The sequence below is a fragment of the Cornus florida genome, unplaced genomic scaffold (assembly GCF_030987335.1).
Source record: "Cornus florida cultivar Cherokee Brave unplaced genomic scaffold, ASM3098733v1 CherokeeBrave_3.0.0_Hap2_Chr06, whole genome shotgun sequence".
Lineage (NCBI taxonomy): Eukaryota > Viridiplantae > Streptophyta > Magnoliopsida > Cornales > Cornaceae > Cornus > Cornus florida.
The window spans coordinates 85,038,691-85,059,764 of NW_026775576.1; the positions used below are offsets into that span (position 1 = coordinate 85,038,691).

The 21,074-nt window shown below is 33.2% G+C and overlaps 1 long non-coding RNA gene across 2 annotated transcripts; it reads right to left on the reverse strand.

Moving 5' to 3' along the window:
• Window positions 1-3,695: 3,695 nt before the first annotated feature.
• On the reverse strand, window positions 3,696-11,486 carry LOC132312488 (uncharacterized). 2 transcript variants are annotated; one of them, XR_009483282.1, is made up of 3 exons: window positions 11,232-11,486; window positions 4,066-6,021; window positions 3,696-3,934 (listed from the first exon to the last, which is right to left on the reverse strand). It is a non-coding gene; the product is annotated as an uncharacterized LOC132312488 (long non-coding RNA). The 2 variants fall into 2 exon arrangements; XR_009483281.1 differs by lacking the exon at window positions 11,232-11,486 and having other exon boundaries at window positions 4,066-6,935.
• Between the last annotated feature and the right edge of the window lie 9,588 nt (window positions 11,487-21,074).

The following is a 21,074-nucleotide window of genomic DNA, read 5'->3' on the forward strand; positions in this document are numbered from 1 at the left end:
TGAATCAATATTGACCTGGTTAATTTTGGTCTCAATGATTGACATAACATCAACCTTATGTTCCCTTATGAGGTCACGAACCTCATCCTGCTTGTCAAGGCCATTTAGGCCTCTAATATTCCATATGGCTAGGACCATTTAACACTGTTAAAGAACTTTCCACATGGGAGAATGATCCCTCTGTTTGGTGCTGATTGGTTCAGGGATTTCTTCTTCTTTTTTTTCGGTTTTTGTGGTTTATGTGAACTTGATACTTGTCTACACACAAATAGATAAAATTAACCACCTAATTCTCCCTTAACTATTCGCTCAAAATTTTGTTTTACCAGTCTTTGACACTGCTACTTGCTTCATGATATATATATTTTACAGCCAATTCAGCTATACTTACAGTACATATTGTAAGTTATTTATTAGCACTTGAGGATTAGCTGTTTCAGTTTCTTTAATTTAATTTAATAATCTTTAGTATTGTAGTTTAATAGAACTCACTTATCAAAAAGAGGAAAATAAAGAAAAAAATATATATTTTTTTCTTTTTTATTTAAAAAAAAAAAAAAAAAAAAAACACGATCACCTAACATGTTTGGTTTTAAGTATCTCTTCAACTAAAAAGTCCAGAAGTAAAGTTTTATAATTAGGACAAAATTATTGTGCGCTTTGTTTACTTCCTATATAAAGTAAAAGAAGAAGAAAAAAAAAAATGAAAAAAAAAAAAAGAGATGGATTGGTCCAACTGTCCAATACCGAGTATAATGAAGAAAAAACAAAGGTTCTGATTGGACTTTGACGTAGAAGGGAAAAAATAAGTTAACAAGGAGGATATATCCTCACAACTTATCACAACTCACCGGTGGAATTAATCCAGCTCAAGACACACACAGAGCACTACATCGGATGTGATCGGACAAGTCTCAGCATGATTACATCTTACAAGTTTAAGGCTCAACCTGATTACATCTTAACCCGGGTGGATAGTGAGTACCCGAATGAAAATTGTTTACATAGACCTGATGCTTAATGAGACATCAAGACCCGAGTTGTCATTTGTTACTCTAACCTCGTGAAGTTTAAAACTTTATTGATAACAAATACATATACCACTCACATATTCATTTGGAAACTTGAACCCTCACCATTTTTCATGACTTTGTTACACGTGCTAATTTGTAACCTTTATATTTTGGCAAATATTGTAATCTAAATTCTTCTCACTTTATATTTGAGGTATGTCACCATATGTTGTCTATACAGGTTGCAAACCTTATGACAGTGGATATCTCATTTTTTAAAATCAAAATTGACTCAGTTGATTATCATTTTTTTATAATCAAAATAGACCAGAATATAATATTAGCATTTAAAATTTTAAAAAAGGTTTTGACACTTCAATTCTTTTAATATTTAAATTCAAGAGTCATGACTCTGAGGCCTATTTTGGACTTTCAATATCGAATACTTTTTGACACCTATAAATGCTAATAATTGACCATGTAAGATTTATTTCATAAAATGCCCTTTTAATAATAAATTATTTTGGATAGTATAGGGTGTTTTTTTGCTCGTTTTGAATTATAGGGGGGTTTTTTTGCTCATTAGGATATAGTTGAGGGGGGTTTAATGCACTTTACTCTATTTATTTTAAGAAACATTATCGTTTTAAAGGTACTTGCAACTTTTAACCGGGATAACCTTATTTATTTATTTATTTATTTGATCCGATAAACGTAATTGAATTGTTACTTGATAAACATAAACTTAGGTCACTTGTTTCTTTTTATCGAATAGAATTCAATAAATCATAGTTTTTAGAGTAGGAGCTATTCTCTAGAGATGGATGATCCTTTCATCGTGAATAAAGTTTTGCTGCTCGTGCGTTTTAGTGAGGTGACTTTTCTTTACTTCCTTCTCAATTACTATGCAGCTGGGAGTCCTGAGACGTATACTTAATGCGAAAAAAAAAAATCTTTGTTTGTTGTGTTGTTTTATTGACAGATGAGCCGGGAAGAAATAATGAAGCAAATTATAAATTGGTTATCAAAAATATTTTACTATTGCAGAAAAAAAATATATCAGTAAGTATTTCGTATTTGGTTTTCATTAATTCTCTCTATTTTGAATCGGATTTTATCATGTTTCAACAGTCTATAACATTCTTAGAATTTTTGTAATTTTTTTTTTTTGGTTACAAAAAAGTATTTTCTTACAAAAATTTCCAATTAATTTAAATAATCAAATTGTGCCTATTTATTTTACAATATATGTGACATCCACGAACAACATCTGAATTTAAGCACATCTATTTTTCGGCACCTGTTATTATTGTTATTTTTAGGATCATTATGTTTTATTAGTTTTTTCCATGTTTTAAAAGACGGCTGGATATGTTCTTAGGCTAACACTCCATGCATATATTTCCGAATGAAACACCTCTCAACTTATTAAAAATTTGAGTATTAATGCAATTTTAAAAAAGTAGCTAACCAATCATCTTTTCCTTCCCTACCTAATAAAAATATATATATGTATAAATTTTGTCAGTTTATATATTTAACAATGAAATGATTAATAATTGCAATATTATATTAAAATTATTTAGAAAAATCATTTGATGTTGGTTTGCTAGTAAATTAATTTTTTTTTTATAGTTTAGGGGTTTTTTCAAACTTTGGCTTATTTTTTTTAATGAAGTTAATCTTACTTTTGAATGCAAAAAATGCTGGTAATCTGTGGACTCTATTGGATTTTGCCTCTATTGGATGTGGGACCTTAACTTTGCAATGATAGAGAAGATAACAAATCTTATAGAATACTATGAAATGATGGGATATTATGCTATCTTCGATATGGTGTTACTCTATTCTACAGTGACTATATTTATACACATTTTTATTTTATTTTTCTCACATTTTGCTCACCAATATAAACTAAAATTCAAGCATGATCACCAAATTGGATGTTTGGCAAAGTCTGTGAGTTCTGTGATCACCTCATGTGTAGTTTTTCTTTTGCGACACTTATGGTATGATATTCACTACTCTCTTACATAGATATCACTTACTACCGAATATTACGAATATTATGTGTTTAGAGAACTTCTTTATGGACCTTAAGGTGATTTCAGCATATGGAACGCTACATTGGAAGCTTTGATGGGAATTATTGTTATTTGTCAAAAAGGCAATAACATATGTCTTTGTATCACAAATTTGATAATGTGTGTTGCTCTTATATGCTATAGACATTCTACCTATAAGGTTAATCTCATTGTCTCCAAGGAAGAAAATATTAATTTTCCATCAACTGGTCACGCACAAATGACGAAGAATGAGATCAATCAGATCGAGATACTGACTCAGTGATGTTAAAGTTTCGTGTGTTTTAATGCAACTTGTCCTTGTAATTTCTAATTCTCTTATTATTCTTCTTCCTCCCAATGTTTGGCAAATAATTTCTGCTCAATCTGATTTATGTTTCTGGAGCAATAATAATATAAGTAGATGAAATTAAATTCCTAAGAAGGCTTGTTTCCATTGTGGTGACATTCTGACGATTATTTTCTTTCTTAAAATTCCCTACACTTTGCACCATATTTTTGTTCTTAAGATTGTTTTATCAATTCCATTTCCATTTTATTCATAAGAAAGTTTTATGTTTTCCATTTCCATTAATTAGCAATATCGGCTTTATATTACTGGAGAAATTTTCAATTGCTATTTATATGCCACATTGTACACAATACCACATATACATGAAGCAAAATTATACAGCATGAATTACAGTAATAAAAGAATAAATTTACAACCAGTAACTAAAAAATAACAAATAAACAAATTTTTTGAATTCGCAGGCTTTGAATCGGCAGATTCCGAGCATCCTTAACGGCATGGCATGGACGTGCATGTGCATCTCAGAATCATGGCCACAGTTTGAACTTTGGACCAAATGAGAGAAACATTAGGCACCCATCAAGATTCAAGAAATATACACTCTTATATATAAGGTAAAACTCATAATAAAACATCATCATTAAGTGAAGGATAACTCAGTCTATAGCTTCAGTACCAGGTTTTTTGTGATCTTCTGAAACTTGGTTTTCGTTATTATTTCAAAAAGGACACAAGGATGATATACATATAGGATGCTTGAAGCAGCACTGCATGATAGAAATCAGCTCCGATAAATATTTAGCATTATATAAAAAATCCTAGAAAATCTATTATGTTCACATACAAAAATGTGACAAGATCTGATTCATGGATACTTCAGTAGAGAAAAAACTTAGCACGTCTTTTCAGTAAAAAATGCAAATATTTTGAAGGCGTAGATATACGTACCCAAAAGTTGCATCACCTCTCTATCCACCTTACCTGTCATATGCAAGCAGCAGCAAAATATACACATTCCTAACGCCATCACAGAAATTGAGAAGCAATTACAGTTTATCACGTAGGCGAGTTCTACTTCTAACGACGTAAATTATTGACATTGTTTATGATATACATTAGCACAAAATCAAAGAAACCAAGAAAGTATTCTGCCAAAAAAGAGGCATGTCATGACTCATGAAACCATCTCTTGATCTCCAAGTCTCTCTCATAAAACAATATCACAAACTGGAAAGTTCTTTTTGCCTCTTTTAAGCCAAAAAAAAAAGAAGGTAAATTTGCTCTTCAGAAAATAATAATTATAATAATAAACTCCTTTCCAAGGGTTACAGATAACAAATTAATTTTGAGTGACTAACCAAAACCAAAAGAAATAAAATATAAATTTTCAAGTAAAAGAAATTAGAGTTAATTCAAGAGCTTTTCTTATTATGGTGAAGTGTAGATTGAAGTAAAAAGGGTAAAATTAAGAAATAGGAGTAACATGTTCACAACATACACATACTCTTAAATCCAAGCCCATTAAACAACACTTGCTCATTTTTTTTCTCTCATACAGATTTGTCATTAAGCAAACACTGTCTTCTCAACCAACAAAGATTATAAAGAAAAGAAAAAACCAAATGTAAAGGATAAAACTCATATTTGAGTTGGAATATATCAGAAAAGACTCATGTGTGTGTGTGTGTGTGTGTATATATATATATGGTGTTCCATTAATTTTTATGAATAGTCATAGTTATAGATAGAAACCTTTAATTTGCCACTACCAAAAGAGGAATACATATTACAGACTGCAAAAGTCTCTACAAAAAAAACTCATACCATAACCACAAAGCCACAAGCAACATTGTCCCCCCCTCTCTCCAGATGTTTTCCGTTTTTTTTTATTTTTAAACTTTATAGTTTACATCCATTCAATTAGTCTGAGCTACTAGAAAACTAGTGTATAAGACAGATAGAAGATGATGTAGTTCTCTTCTAGTTACTGGTCGTTTCTAACATTGAACAACTTTTTTGTCACTTAGGACCTCTAGTTGCTTTTTTACTTTATATCCATAGTCTGAGATGCAAACCTAAAAACTAGTCTTAGATCCATATGGATAGAAGGTGATGTAGACTGGTAGGTTGTGATATCATATTTCATTACATGACAATTTTAAAATGGGATACGATAAAGGGTAACATTTATCTTCTCACAAGCATACAAAATAAGCGTAGGCAAGTTCATTTCATGTAGCTCTCTCTATCCCACTTCATAAATAATCTAGTTGCTATATGGAAAACATTATCTTCTTCTTTGTGACTACACTTGACCAACCAAGGACCTTAAAAGATTACAGCGGAGTATATACTACTTCAAACATTCCTAGCTGAAATGCAACATAATACTGGAAAAAATAGAAAGAAGATTTCAAAATGCTCAAAAGGAAGTTTCACACACTAAAATATGCCAGTGTAGGTGTGCAACATGACAACACAGATTCAACATATACAGGACAAATGCTGCTAGACAGAAATCAACAACTATAAACATGCTATGCAATTGGCAAGTAGTTCACCTTTACCCAAGCATTCCAAACTGATTCTTCACTAGCAAGTATTGATCCTCTAGTGTAATCCCAAGAAAAACCTGATTTGGAAAGCATGTCACTTGTGATTGTATAATGTTTGTCCCAAGTTCTTAGATGGGATTGAATGTTTTGCTTTGTGACATCAATACCGAGCTGCTCTTTCAAAGCACTAATAGCAGCAGTCAAAGCAGAATTACAACAGACCAACTGAAAAAAACCACACATAAATTGAAAAACAAATTTCCCATCTTCATGATCAAGTAAGTGGAACAACACTCCTAGAATTTGCGGGTGTCTTAACTGCATTGTTAATAAAGCTGCATATCCTTAACATTTTATCAAATCATAACAATTACTGAATCAGTTTCATAACAGGAGCAGTTATTGAATCAATTTTGTAAGAGGAGCGACGATTCCAGGATATTAGTGTTAAGAATAATAACAACCACCAATGTAATTCTGCTGAATGAAAAAAAAAAAAAAAAAAAAAAAAAAAAAAAAAACATATTCAATATCAATAGAATAGGACAATATTGTTACTGAAAAGAAAACAATACTGGGAGTCTGGATTGATTTTTACTGTGGGGTGTGACCCCAGCCACCAACTGTTGAACGTATATAAAAGAAGTCAAAAGAATCAGGACAATCAAATAGAGATGCGCAAATATATGAACTCTTCCAAGTTTGAGCACCTTTTCTGAGAACCACGTATTATATTAAATCAATAAATAGAAAACCTTATAGAGAATCTAACTCGGCATAAAATCAAGTAGATAATATCCCTCGTCTAGTATGAGGAGCCCTTGTCAACAATTCAGTAAAGTAGTAGTTCTTTCATTCAACACATGAGGAAATACTTGGTCTCAAAGAAAAAAGAGGAAGGTTATATGAGGAACATATCATGGAAATCAAGAACTATAAATAAAAAAACAACCCATATAAATAAATACATTATATCATACAGATAAAGTAATTATTTATTGGCAAGGGTTTAAATATATATATATATATATATATATATATATATATTTTGGACAGCAAAGGTTTAATTAAGTATGTTGGAAACCATGAGTAAATGAATGCCAAATGGAATAGAGCATATATGAAACAGATGCATCCAAACCAATTATCAGTCCAAGAAAATAATTATCAATTGATTATCTTATCTAACATTCTGCAAATCCAAGTGTTCAAAATATTAGGATAATGTGGACCATTATCAACAACAGAATTGCAGATATAATTTTAAATAAAAAGTAACATACTTAAATTGAAAAACCAATTTCTCAAAAAAGAACCAGCAATTATGAAAAATAGAGAGGGAGAGTGAAATTTAGCTACATTTCTCAATGGATTTGCTCAGAGGCCACTGGAGGAAAGAACTGTTACACACACTTTGCTCTTCAACAGCACGATCGGTCTGTCGATTTTGAGCTAGGGTTCAAATGTAATGATTGATGAGCTAGGGTTCAAAGGCAGAATGAGATGGAAGAGTTAGGGTTAGGTTTTGAAGGCTTATCGAAAGGATGGATGGAATGATCGACATGGAAGATCGAGTGAGCCATCAAGGGGTTGGCAGTTGAGGATCGACATGGAAGATTGAGTGAGCCATCGAGCGTTGGGACTTGGGAGTCTAGTGAGCGACAGAGAGGTTTTGTATTGGCTACAATTTGGGATTTGAAATCACTGATTAGTTTGTAGGATTCAATTTGTTGAATTGGGAAGTTTGGGATCATAATGTAATCCCAATCCCATGTTAGTTTGTTACATCCAAACTGTGGATTTGGAATTGGAAGCTCCAATAAGGTGCTGCCAAACATACCCTGAGAGTATTTCATAGACAAATAATAATGAAACCAGTCTTTATCATATCTTTCTAATTTGGTTCCTAGTTCTATATCTCCAACTAAGCAAAACAACATGCAGGTAACTTTGTAACTACCACTGGCAAACAATAAGCCAAAGTTAGAGGACTGACACAAACAAGACTGTACACTAAGAAGTAGAAGTAACTGGCAAGTAGCTGCTCAATACTCACTGAATCAAGTCACCTTCTTGAAACAAAAACAAATAAAAAATTTAATGGCGCCAGTTGCAATGGATCAATTAATACTCGCATCCTTCCACTAACAACATAGCAATCATTCTTCAGTTTTCACACAACATTTTGCTTAGTGATAGCTTGATGCTTTCTAATGACACAAAGTGAAAACCCTGAGAGTATTTCGTAGACAAATAACAATGAGACCAATCTTTATCATATCTTTCTAATTTGGTTCTTCTTCCCTTATCTCAAGCTAAGCTAAACAACATGCAGGTGCTGTTGTAAATCAAGTATACTTGAACATAGTTAACATTGTATACAATCGATGGGTTTGCATTATGCAGTCAAACTGGCTCATCTAAAGACCACGCCCAACCAATTTATGACACTGAATTTGATAAAGGAATAAATACCAAAATACAAACAGAATTCCTCAGATTTGAGGTCGATTATCTAACACTTCAATACCCACCCACCATGCTCGTTTATAACATAGCTCATTTTCAAGAATTTGAGATATATTTTTTCTATACTTGTAATTCCTCCTCTCAGTCAAAAGAAATCAAATGGATCTCTTGAATACTTAGCCATTGATACATACAAATTAATTGGGTATCAACACAATCCATGCAACAATATGACAACTCAACTTATACACCAATACATGGAAAAGAGAAGGGATTGTAAACCTCACATTACCAACATATATTGACCGCGAAACCGCCTCATCCTTTTCAGCTTGAATAGCAGAGGCGCTAGGGAAATCTTCTTACATGCACACACGCGCGCAATCTTCTTACATGCACGCACGCGCGCACGAAGAAGAATGTCAGCAATATTAACAGATTTTGCAAAAGCAAGAAAGCAAAGTGACAGGACCCAAAAACAAACGAAATTATGACCATTTCAGAAGCTCAAGTCTCTAATTGTCTACAAATGCTACATAACATCCTACCAATCATCACTTTTCTGGAAAAAATATGTGCATACAGACATACACATGACAAGATTTAAAAGCATGCTTAAAGAACTTTTTAGCAATGCCACTAGTTCAAGTGACATTTCAGGTAAACTACTGACATAACAACCATTAGCAATGTATGAGCCCAATCCAAAATTGGATATCTGGATTTTGAACACTGTGCTGCCCCGCCCACTTTTCCAAGTGTTTCAAAGAAACCTTAAGTGGATTTCCAAGCATTTTAATACAAAGATGTCCAGGTTGGACAAATTGCAAGCATTAATTTTTTTAGCCATGTCCATATGACTTAAGTTGTCACAGTGCAAAAGGAACTTAAGAATACAAACCATTCAAAAGGAATTCCAGATCATCCGTAGATGGTGAAGCTGCATTGGAATTTGATACACTAACTTTATACCAAAAAAAAAAAAAAGAGCCTCCATATATATTTTGATTGCACCACAATTGTGTACCATCAAAATTACAGTACAAAGAGGACGGTATTTACAGCCAAAAGAAGAGAAAACAGAAACATAAATTATTGGAAATTTTCTTATATTGTTTTTATCCAACGATAAAAAGACCATTACGGGTACTGTTTTGTATAAAATTTTGTTATAATTTATAAATAATTATTTGTAGCTTTAGGTGTTGTTTGATACTCAATGAAGTACACAATTCTGAATATATCAAGTGATTATCCAATTAAGTGCATTTGATAACACAATTATATATACTTAATATAATAACTTCCTCTTATATAAGACCTACACTTAAATGGTTTTGAGCCAGACCTCACTTTTCACTAAACACTTCAAATTTAAACAATTAGCAAAAAAAATTCTCAATTTGGAATTAAAACTTAAAAATTCAACATTTAACAAAAAGCTCTAAAAAAATTTAATGATTAATTTTGTGTTTTATCAAACAACACCTTTAAAGATAGAGAATTAGTAAGAGCTGCCTTGGCTAGGCTCAAATGATGGAATCAACCATGATTTTCATATCCTCTTTCTTCTGTAGATTAAAAACGAAAAACCTACCTCTTTTTAATTAAGTTGTTTGTCATTAAAAATAAAATAATAATAAATAAATAAAAATTAAAGAAGGAAAGAAACCTACCAGATTCACCCATATGACTAGAGAAAAATGAAACATTGTCATCAACATGGAGAAAGATAAAACAAATGAGAAAATGCAAAGAGATAAAGGAAGATTTAGCTTAGGTTGAACCACAAAAATGACGTGTGTTGAGCCTTCATAACCCATGGTCCTCCCATCCACTCATTATTCTTGACAATATCTAACCTTCTGGTCGATCTATGGAAGCTCATTAATGGAAGAAAATGAAAGCTTTGGTGACCACCAAGATTAGATTTTGACGCTGATTGATTTATGAGATTGACAAATGAGGAGAATAGAGGCCAAAAGTTCTGAATTGGGAAGGGTAGATAGGGAAAAATTAAAAGACAGAATTCAAGATGAAAACATGTTATGATCCGATTGGCACACATTTAGTTTGTATTCCTTCTCATCTCTTTCCTTATTTGATTCATTCACTACATACATGAGATAGCATCCGTCAGCAATCAACTCACATTCAGATTCTCATTGATAACGAAACTTGGAGTTGTTCAAGCCCAGCTCATGCAAAAAATTAGCCCAAAAGTATTTAGGCTAAAGATCATTTTGTTTATTATTGAACAAAGCCTGAATGAGCGCGCCACTTTGTATAGGAATGTATAGGCATTTTGGTATTCTCCATTATGTGCATGGATTGCACCACTTCTGGTTCATTTTATTAATGATTACCTTACTTTATCAACAAAAGAATCCTAAAGGAATCTCAAACATAGTGACTGTAAAACCTATCTTTTCACAAATTACTGGCATTAGGTATAATTATCACATTTTCATTTCACAGATCTTTTGCTTCATTTGATATAAGATTGAAATCTGAACATAGTTCTTAAGCTTTTATCAAGTGTTATTTCATTTTTCTTCCTTTGCCCTGATTTTTGTGAGGTTTTTAGAATAGCAATATAGCAGTCACGAACATAAAATCCACTTCTCCATCAACCACAATCCCCTACACTCTTGGACCACTTCACTTACATAATTTTTGGATTAATTTCCCTAAAACAATTCAGGCTTCATATCGTATTTCCCTTGTACCTAAAACTCAATACTTCCTTATAAAAAGCTTTGATTTTTAATCGAATCCAAACAAAGTAAAATATTCAAAACTACATACAAGTATATACCTAGATAGAGAGAGTGAGACCTTGCACGGCGCCCATCTCTTCTCGACTTTCGTCTGCACTTCGCGAAGAGCGCAGCGCCTGCTTCTTATTCAATTTCTTCATGTCCTCCAAGTCCTGTGCAAGGCCAAACCAGGAAGGCAAACAACATATATATATATATATATATACACACACACACACACACACACACATACTATACACACAGGTATATATACAGAGAGAAACTAGATAGAGAAAGTTGAAGGAACTTGGAGTTAGGATCGTCCTCAGGGACATAAAATATAGAATTTGATAGAATTAATTAATAAATTAGATTAGTTTTAAGATTATAACTTTACCAAATTACTTTTTTAGTGGAACAGTATTACAATTTTAATTAATAAAAATAAAATGATAATATTATTTTTTATAATTAAATTTCACTTATTTTAAATATATATTGTTTCTTTGAAATTAGAGTATTGAAATTAAAATTGAATTTTATGAAATTAAAATTGAATTTTATGAAATTAAAATCTTAAAATTAAAAATTATAAAATTATAAAAAGAAAATTCGATCTAATGTATAATTGTGTATATATCAATATATGTCAGTGTTGTGGATTTGTTTGTCTGGTTTTATCTCTCTTGAATACAAAAAATTGATCATTGACGAAAGGGAGAAGCTGGACGTGTGTCATTTTACAAAGTAATGGGGGCAATAACGGAATTTGCCAACACCAACTAGGGTAAGTACAGTGGAAGGTAAATCAGGGGGACGTGAATTTATGATTTGAGAGAGAGTGCGCGTGCGTGTGTGTGTGTGTGTGGGTGTGTTTTAAACCTAAAGAAAGAAGTGGATTTATGATTTGATTCTGTTCCTTGGATGAGTGGATTCAAAATACTACAAAATTAAAATTCAGTGATTGGGTTTTAGGTTTGATTTGGGTCCAAAAAGGCCTAATTGAATAGTTAAGTTTAATTATGAAAAGTAATTTGTAATTCAGACCCCAACAAGATCAACTTGAGGAGATATCGTCGGACTAATCTTCATTAATTAAATAACCTATTAATTTCTAGCTAAATGAAGTGGTGCATACCACTCTTCCAGAGTCCATCTTGAAATAACGAATCTCCACTATTTTTTTTTTTTCCTAAATGATTAATTAATTTATTTTATTTTTTGCAAGTAACATACAACAAACGGTACAGTAAGACAATAATGACTATAGAAGGATAGTAATAGTACCACTAAGATTTCAATAGTACGTCTTCATTTACAAATATATATATATATATATATATATATATATATATATATATATATATATAATTTTTTTAAAAATATGTCTTTATTTACAAAAAAATATATAACAATAATAATTTTTTTTAAAAAAAAAAAGAGAAAGACATATGTTTGAAAATTACAATAATAAATTTAAATAAGAAGAATAGAGAAAAAAAAAAAAAATGTTACAACATATACATCATACATGAGAGCAAAAAATAATAATTTTAACAAGAGAAAAAAAGAAGAAGAATGAAATGAAAAGATTATTGAATATTTGGGTTTGATTGAAGAAGGGTTATGTAATTATTATTATTATTATTATTTATAAAGAGAATGAAAGGAATTTGAAGAGTAAAAGAAAAAGACAGAAAAAAATTAAAGATACATTTAGAAATTGAGAATTTTAGAGGTACATCTCACTACTTAAGCCATGCATGATGCATGTCTCCTTAAGGCATTGACATTAGAAACAAATTCTAAGCAATTAAGTCATTTCAATCACAGACCCCTCTAAGTAGTTCATGTATGATCCACATTAAGATTACTTCAAGCATAAATGATAAACCATGCATCATAAAATAGAATCGTAACATAACACAAAACATTTAATGCATGAATCTATAAGAACAAGAGTATCATCAACAGTTATTAACATTGGTGTCCACAGAGCTGAAGTGGGTGGCAAACACAGGAAAATTTTTTTTTTTTAAAAAAAGAGCAAATTGACCACCAATGAAACTAAAACCATAGTTCTAAACACAGTAAACAACCATGGTAACAGTAATAGAAACCAATGTTGAACCCTGATTCTTCTTCCCTCGTCTCTTGATCATCAGCTGCCCAAAAAAATAAAAAATTGCAACACACAAATATTTAAGTCGATCTAGGTGCAAAGAGATATAAAAGTATATGTAATAGTAAAACACATTAACATATGCATATTGTTACACCTAAATGGATCATAATTAAGAAAGAAAGAACTGACCATATAAGGTTCACCAGCAGTATTAATACTGCTGCACCAGAGTTTGGAGAGTATTACACATACTGTCCAGCAATATCCCTACTACAATCAAGGACACTCCTATCCCAACCAAGCCATCTAATCAGTATTCTAATCCAAACAAGGTTTCTGAACCTAACCAGCCCTCCTCAGCGAGTGTCACATCCAAACCACAAAATCCACAAGAAAGTATACAATACTCCGGAATATTTAATGTGTTACCCGACCAATGGACAACCATAACTTTTCTTAAAAACTCCACATTTTTAGTGTATTAAGGTATATTAAGGCAAATAGAGAGTTTCCATCATTGTCCCTTCACCGGAAGTACACGTGTAAGTATCTCGGGCGGGAATATTGTATACTTTCTCCATGATCTACGTCTACCTTCACCTATCACAAACCAAAGCAAACCAAAATTCCCTTCATCTTTGCAACTACCACACACCAAGCACAAGATTGTGTGCTACAATCATCAAAAGTAGCAAGGGGTTCATAATCCTCTATTGGATTTCAAGGACCTCCCCACCAAAATCTCAATTTCACACACACAAACAAAACCAACCAAATATATGTCATGTATATACTCATGTATTTAAACAAACCATATCTAATACTCATACAATCATATAAAAAGTAAAAAATAAAAGGAAAAAAATAAATAACAGCTAAGCTAATTAAATGCTGATCAGATAAACAAAAATATGTGAGTGCATTAATGATTCTTGCTGCAAAGTAAATCAAAACATTTAGTTCTAAACAATGTATCGCTAAACATGGAAAAATATTGAAACCAACAGAAGTACGTACACAATTCTTTCTTCATATTCCTCCCCTCCATGGTTCCACCTATTGATCGATCACCTGAAAAAAAAAAAAATACAAGATACATGCGTTAAATCTAACAATTATGAAAATAATGTTTATGGTCCATACATTCTTTTGACCAAAAAATTGAATTCAGTTCTTGAAAGGAAAAAAATACTAACTTCATGATTGAACCTACTAACTTGATCAAAATATATAAGCTAGATTGTACATTAAATATTAGCTTCTAAAAGTTTGTCATGAAGGACAACAAAAGCTATAATGAGATGACATACACAAACCACCAAAGAAATTCCATTTTTGAGCATCCGCGTCTAAAAAATAATGGAGGTTTAAATTCAGTCCAAAACCCCTATAAAACCCAATACAGTTCCACACAGCACTTTTGATCACACACACATTCCTTTTCATGATTTTAATTACTCTGTTTCTTAGGCAACCAACAAACATGAAATGATTTTCAATTAAATGAAATAGGAAAGAAGATATTAAATATCTAGTATTTCCTTTCCCTATATATTATATACATATAGAGATACCCATAACATTTTTACAAATACGGTTTCCAATATCTAAAAGAGAGATCAAAGCCAAATAAATTATCAAAAAACACCACAAGACTTGAGCGCGCCTTTAGACTCTTACTGGAAGTTCAAAATTCCTATAAAACCTAATAGATTTTTGGCACAGCCCAATCTATTATTGGTCACACGCATTCTTTTTCACTTTCCATGTCATACTTATTTTGTGTTCAGTAATCATTCTCAAATTGCATTTAACTAATTTCAATAGTTAATTTATGTTAACGTAATCTTCAAATTCTCTGTAAATGTCGGGAGCAATTAATCATTAACAAATAGCATAGATATACCAAATTGACTCAAAAAAAAAGATTCTAAAAAATTAAATTTTACATCACAGAATGAGAGTCATACTCGCGATGCTCTGATTGTTCTGATTCGGGTAGATATGCGGTAGCAGCGGTTAGTTCGATGTTAGGAATAGCACCGGCATGTCGAGTTTCCATCGGCGCTAGCTGAGAACAGTGTGCAAGTATGTTCGAAAACAAGAATATCAATACATATATAATTACAATAATTAACTAACTCTGACCCCTGTGTTTTGTGTGTGTGTGTGTGTGTGTGTGTGTATTGAGTCTTACAGGCAGCATCGAGTATCACCGGAAGGAGAGGTCTCATCTCGGAAATAGCTGGTAGCAGAAGAGCTTGAGCAGCTCTAACCTTCCCTTCTTTGTAAAGGTTCTTAAGGTAGGCATGAACAAGAATGACTGCCGGAGATGCGAGGCACACAATAATCCAACATAGCACAGTATTCACCTCAAAGCTCATGCATGTGGAATAACACATGAACAAAGACAATGGGGAATTTTAGATCCATTGTTGGATGCATGAGCTAAGAGAGAAACACGGAAAAGAATGCGAGTATGACCATCGCTATGACCCCTACGGTGTCGATCAGTTCGGACTTTTGGTTAGGAGGATGCAAGAGTTTGTACACCAGGTAGCCAGAAGAGAGCAGCTGAAAAATGTCGAATATGGCTTTGATTAGCCAGAGAGCTCTCAATTTAGGGATTTTCACTGGTCTGAAATACCTAAGAAGCCCAAAAACACCCACACACGAAAAGATGATAGAATGGTAAAGCCAGTAGGTCTCATATGAACCGAGCTTCAATTCTTTGAAAAACTTGGATAGACAAAACACCGTAATCTCCAGAATAAGTGTTCCAATACAGCATACTACCCACTTAAAATGCTTAAGTCTGGTAAAGTTTTTGATTGCCATGGATAAAAAAAATAAAAAACGCTAGATTGTGGAGCTTCTACACTATAGTGGGTAAGAGATTATGTAACGATATGTATAAACGTATATTATTTGTGTGTGTATATATATATAAAGTATATAACAATTTAGTTACTGAATTTTGTTATTTTGACAGGCAGCTATATTCTATAGAGAATGAGATAGAGAGAGAAAGTTACACGTGGCATAGACTGATGTAAAACGTGGGTGGTGTGAGGGATAAAATACAGAGAGTTAAAAAATGATAGGAGTACAACATTTCTACAATTGATACTACAAATTAATTTAGTGAAATAGTAAATAATTGTCCAAATTCCATGCATTTGTAATTTTAGATAAAAACAAAGATTTGACCCACTTTTGTAATAACTATTTTCTTTTTAAAACGCCCTCCATCAAGGCACAAACAACGAAAATGCCATTACTCTTAAGGAGTACCATGGCCAATGCATGTTTCCAGTTAGGGGTACTTGGGGAAATTGATTATGCATTGGTTCTTGTGAAACGCCTTCCATCATGGCACAAACAACGGAAATGCCATTCCTACTAAGGAAAACTGTGGCCAATGCATGGTTCCAGTTAGGGGTGTTTGGGGAAACTTATTATGCATTGGTTCTTGTGAGATTTGTGAAAATATTTCATTGATTGATAATTACATACATAAACATTTATGTTGGGAGCAATTAATCATTAACAAATAGCATAGATATACCAAATTGACTAAAAAAAAAAGATTCTAAAAAATTAAATTTTACATCATAGAATGAGAGTCATACTCGCGATGCTCTGATTGTTCTGATACGGGCAAATATGCGGTAGCGGCGGTTAGTTCGATGTTAGAAATAGCACCGGCATGTCGAGTTTCCATCAGCGCTAGCTGAGAACAATGTGCAAGTATGTTCGAAATCAAGAATATCAATACATACTTAATTACAATAATTAACTAAATCTGAATCCTGTGTGTGTGTGTGTGTGTATCTGTCAATATATATTGAGTCTTACAGGCGGTATCGGGTATCACCGGAAGGAGAGGTCTCGTCTCGGAAGTAACAGGTAGTAGAGGAGTTTGAGCAGCTCTAACCTTCCCTTCTTTGTAAAGGTTCTTCAAGTAGGCACAAACAAGAATGACTGCCGGAGATGCGAGCAACATAATAATCTAACATAGCACAGTATTCACCTCAAAGCTCATATGAAATGACACACAAACAAAAACGATGGGGAATTTTAGATCCATTGTTGGATGCATAAGCTAAGAGAGAAACACGGAAAAGAATGCGAGTATGACCATCGCTATGACCCCTACGGTGTCGATCAGTTCGGAATTTTGGTTAGTAGGATGCAAGAGTTTGTACACCAGGTAGCTAGAAGAGAGCAGCTAAAAAATGTTAAAGATGGCTTTGATTAGCCAGCGAACTCTCAATTTAGGGATTTTCACTGGTCTGAAATACCAGAGAAACCCAAAAACACCCGTACAAGAGAAGATGATAGAAGGGTAGAGCCAGTAGGTCTCATATAAACCAAGCTTCAATTCTTTGAAAAACTTGGACAGACGAAACACCGTAATCTCCAGAATAAGTGTTTCAATACAGCATACTACCCACTTAAAACGCTGAAGCCAGGTAAAGTTTTCGATTGCCATGGATGAACAAAAACCCTAGATTGTGGAACTTCTACACTACAGTGGGTAAGAGATTATGTAGTGATATGTATAAACGTATACTATTTGTGTGTGTGTGTGTGTGTGTGTGTGTGTGTGTGTATATATAATATATAACAATTTAGTTACTAAATTCCGTTATTTTGACAGGCAGCTATATTCTAGAGAGAATGAGATAGAGAGAAAAAGTTACACGTGGCATAGACTGATGTAAAACGTGGGTGATGTGAGGTATAAAATACAGAGAGTTAAAAAATGATAGAAGTACAACATTTCAACAGTTGATACTACAAATTAATTTAGTGAAATAGTAAATAATTGTCCAAATTCCATGCATTTGTAATTTTAGATAAAAGCAAAAATTTGACCAACTTTTATAGTAATTATTTTCTCTTTAAAACGCCCTCCATCAAGAAACAAACAACGAAATTGGCATTCCTCTTAAGGAGTACCATGGCTAATGCATGTTTCCAGTTAGGGGTACTTGGGGAAACTGATTATGCATTGGTTCTTATGAAACGCCCTCCATCATGGCATAAACAACGAAAATGCCATTCTTGGTAAGGAGTACTGTGGCCAATGCATGGTTCCAGTTAGGGGTGTTTGGGGAAACTTATTATGCATTGGTTCTTGTCAGATTTGTGAAAATATTTCATTGATTGATAATTACATACATAAACATTTATGTTGGGAGCAATTAATCATTAACAAATAGCATAGATATACCAAATTGACTAAAAAAAAAAGATTCTAAAAAATTAATTTTACATCACAGAATGAGAGTCATACTTGCGATGCTCTGATTGTTCTGATACAGGCAGATATGCGGTAACGGCGGTTAGTTCGATGTTAGAAATAGCACCGGCATGTCAAGTTTCCATCGGCGCTAGCTGAAAACAATGTGCAAGTATGTTCGAAATCAAGAATATCAATACATACATAATTACAATAATTAAGTAACTCTGAATCCAGTGTGTGTGTGTGTGTGTACTGAGTCTCACAGGCAGTATCGGGTATCACAGGAATAAGAGGTCTCGTCTCGTAAGTAACTGGTAGCAGAGGAGCTTGAGCAGCTCTAACCTTCCCTTCTTTGTAAAGGTTCTTCTGGTAGGCAAGAAACAGAATGACTGCCGAAGATATGAGGCACACAATAATCCAATATAGCATAGTATTCACCTCAAAGCTCATGTGGAATGACACATAAACAAAAACGATGGGGAATTTTAGATCCATTGTCGGACACATGATCTGAGAAAAAAATACGGAAAAGAATGCGAGTATAACCATGGCTATGACCCCTACGGTGTCAATCAGTTCGGACTTTTGGTTAGGAGGATGCAAGAGTTTATACACCAGGTATCCAGAAGAGAGCCGCTGAAAAATGTCGAAGTTGGCTTTGATTAGCCAGTGAGCTCTCAATTTATAGATTTTCACTGGTCCGAAATACCAGAGAAGCCCAAAACACCCGCACAAGAGAAGATGATGAAAGGGTAGAGCCAGTACGTCTCATATGAACCGAGCTTCAATTCTTTGAAAAATATGGACAGATGAAACACCGCAATCTCAAAAATAAGTGTTTCAATATAGCATACTACCCACTTAAAACGCTGAAGCCTGGTAAAGTTTTCAATTGCCATGGATGAAAAAAATTGTGGAATTTCTACACTACAGTGGGTAAGAGATTGTGTAGCGATAAGTATAAACGTATACTATTTGTGTGTGTGCGTGTATATATATAGTATATAACAATTTAGTTACTGAATTTTGTTATTTTGACAGGCAGCTATATTCTAGAGAGAAGGAGATAGAGAGAAAAACTTACACGTGGCATAGACTGATGTAAAACATGGGAGATGTGAGGGATAAAATACAGAGAGTTAAAAAATGATAGAAGTACAACATTTCAACAGTTGATACTGCAAATTAATTTAGTGAAATAGTAAATAATTGTCTAAATTCCATGTATTTGTAATTTTAAATAAAAGCAAAAATTTGACCAACTTTTGTAAAAACTATTTTCTCTTTAAAACGCCCTCCATCAAGGCACAAACAACGAAAATGCCATTACTCTTAAGGAGTACCATGGCCAATGCATGTTTCCAGTTAGGGGTACTTGGGGAAATTGATTATGCATTGAATTCTGTTATTTTTCCATCGGGGCTAGCTGAGAATAGTGTGCAAGTATGTTCGAAATCAAGAATATCAATACATATATAATTACAATAATTAACTAACTCTGACTCTTGTGTTTTGTGTATGTGTGTGTGTGTAACGACCCAAATCCTCATGGATCCGGATCATTTAACGGGTCCTTGCCTGACCCAAAATCATCCAAGGGTAAAATGGTCTTTTCACATTAAATTTAAATAACAAGGTCCAAAAGGGCAAAATGGCAATTTGTTACAATTCAATAAATTGAGACTCAAGGGTACAACGGTCATTAACTTGTATCACATAGTAAATAAAATAAGGTTTGGGGCAATATAGTCCTTTCGTGGGTTAAAATATAATTATGGCATTTTAGTAGGTCAAAAAAATGATAATAATTACGTGTAATTTTACTTGGTGCCAAAGTGCAATTTAAGACCTTAAATAGTAATTACATATGTGACGTAAACCGGTCGACGTATATGCATAATACGTCGACTGGTTTAGGTTATGAACAGTGGTGATACCCACTGCCCAGATACCGATCCACGTGTGGGAAGCTACACGTCGACTGGTTTGGAACGTGTACAACATTACCACACTGTAAAGATATCGGTCGACGTCTGGGAGCCACACGTCGACTTGTTCACGTAATTCGATCCACTACGTCGACTGGTTTGGGTCATTCACGTTTAAAAGCCCACTGTCAGGATACCGGTCAACGTATAGGACGCTACACGTTGACTGGTTCATGCAACTCGGTTGACGTATGGGGTTTTACGTTGACTGGTTTGGGTTATCCTCACCACTGTCCAAACATCTGTGCCACTACACTCACGTACATAAATTAAGATACATTTCAACATTAAATTGCAATAATAACCACCACTACAACACGTTATATGATATACGGGAATTAACATGATACGAATTTAATTACATTACCCAAATGGCCATATACATGATAAATCCAAATAATTCACATATTGCAAAATAATACATTTTGTGTCATGCACTATACAAGAATAGTTCAAGTCCCACAAAATACATTCAAAAATACCTTTAAGTTCCCTTAGCTCTGTGGTGGATTATCATCCACCAATTCCTTGCCATGAC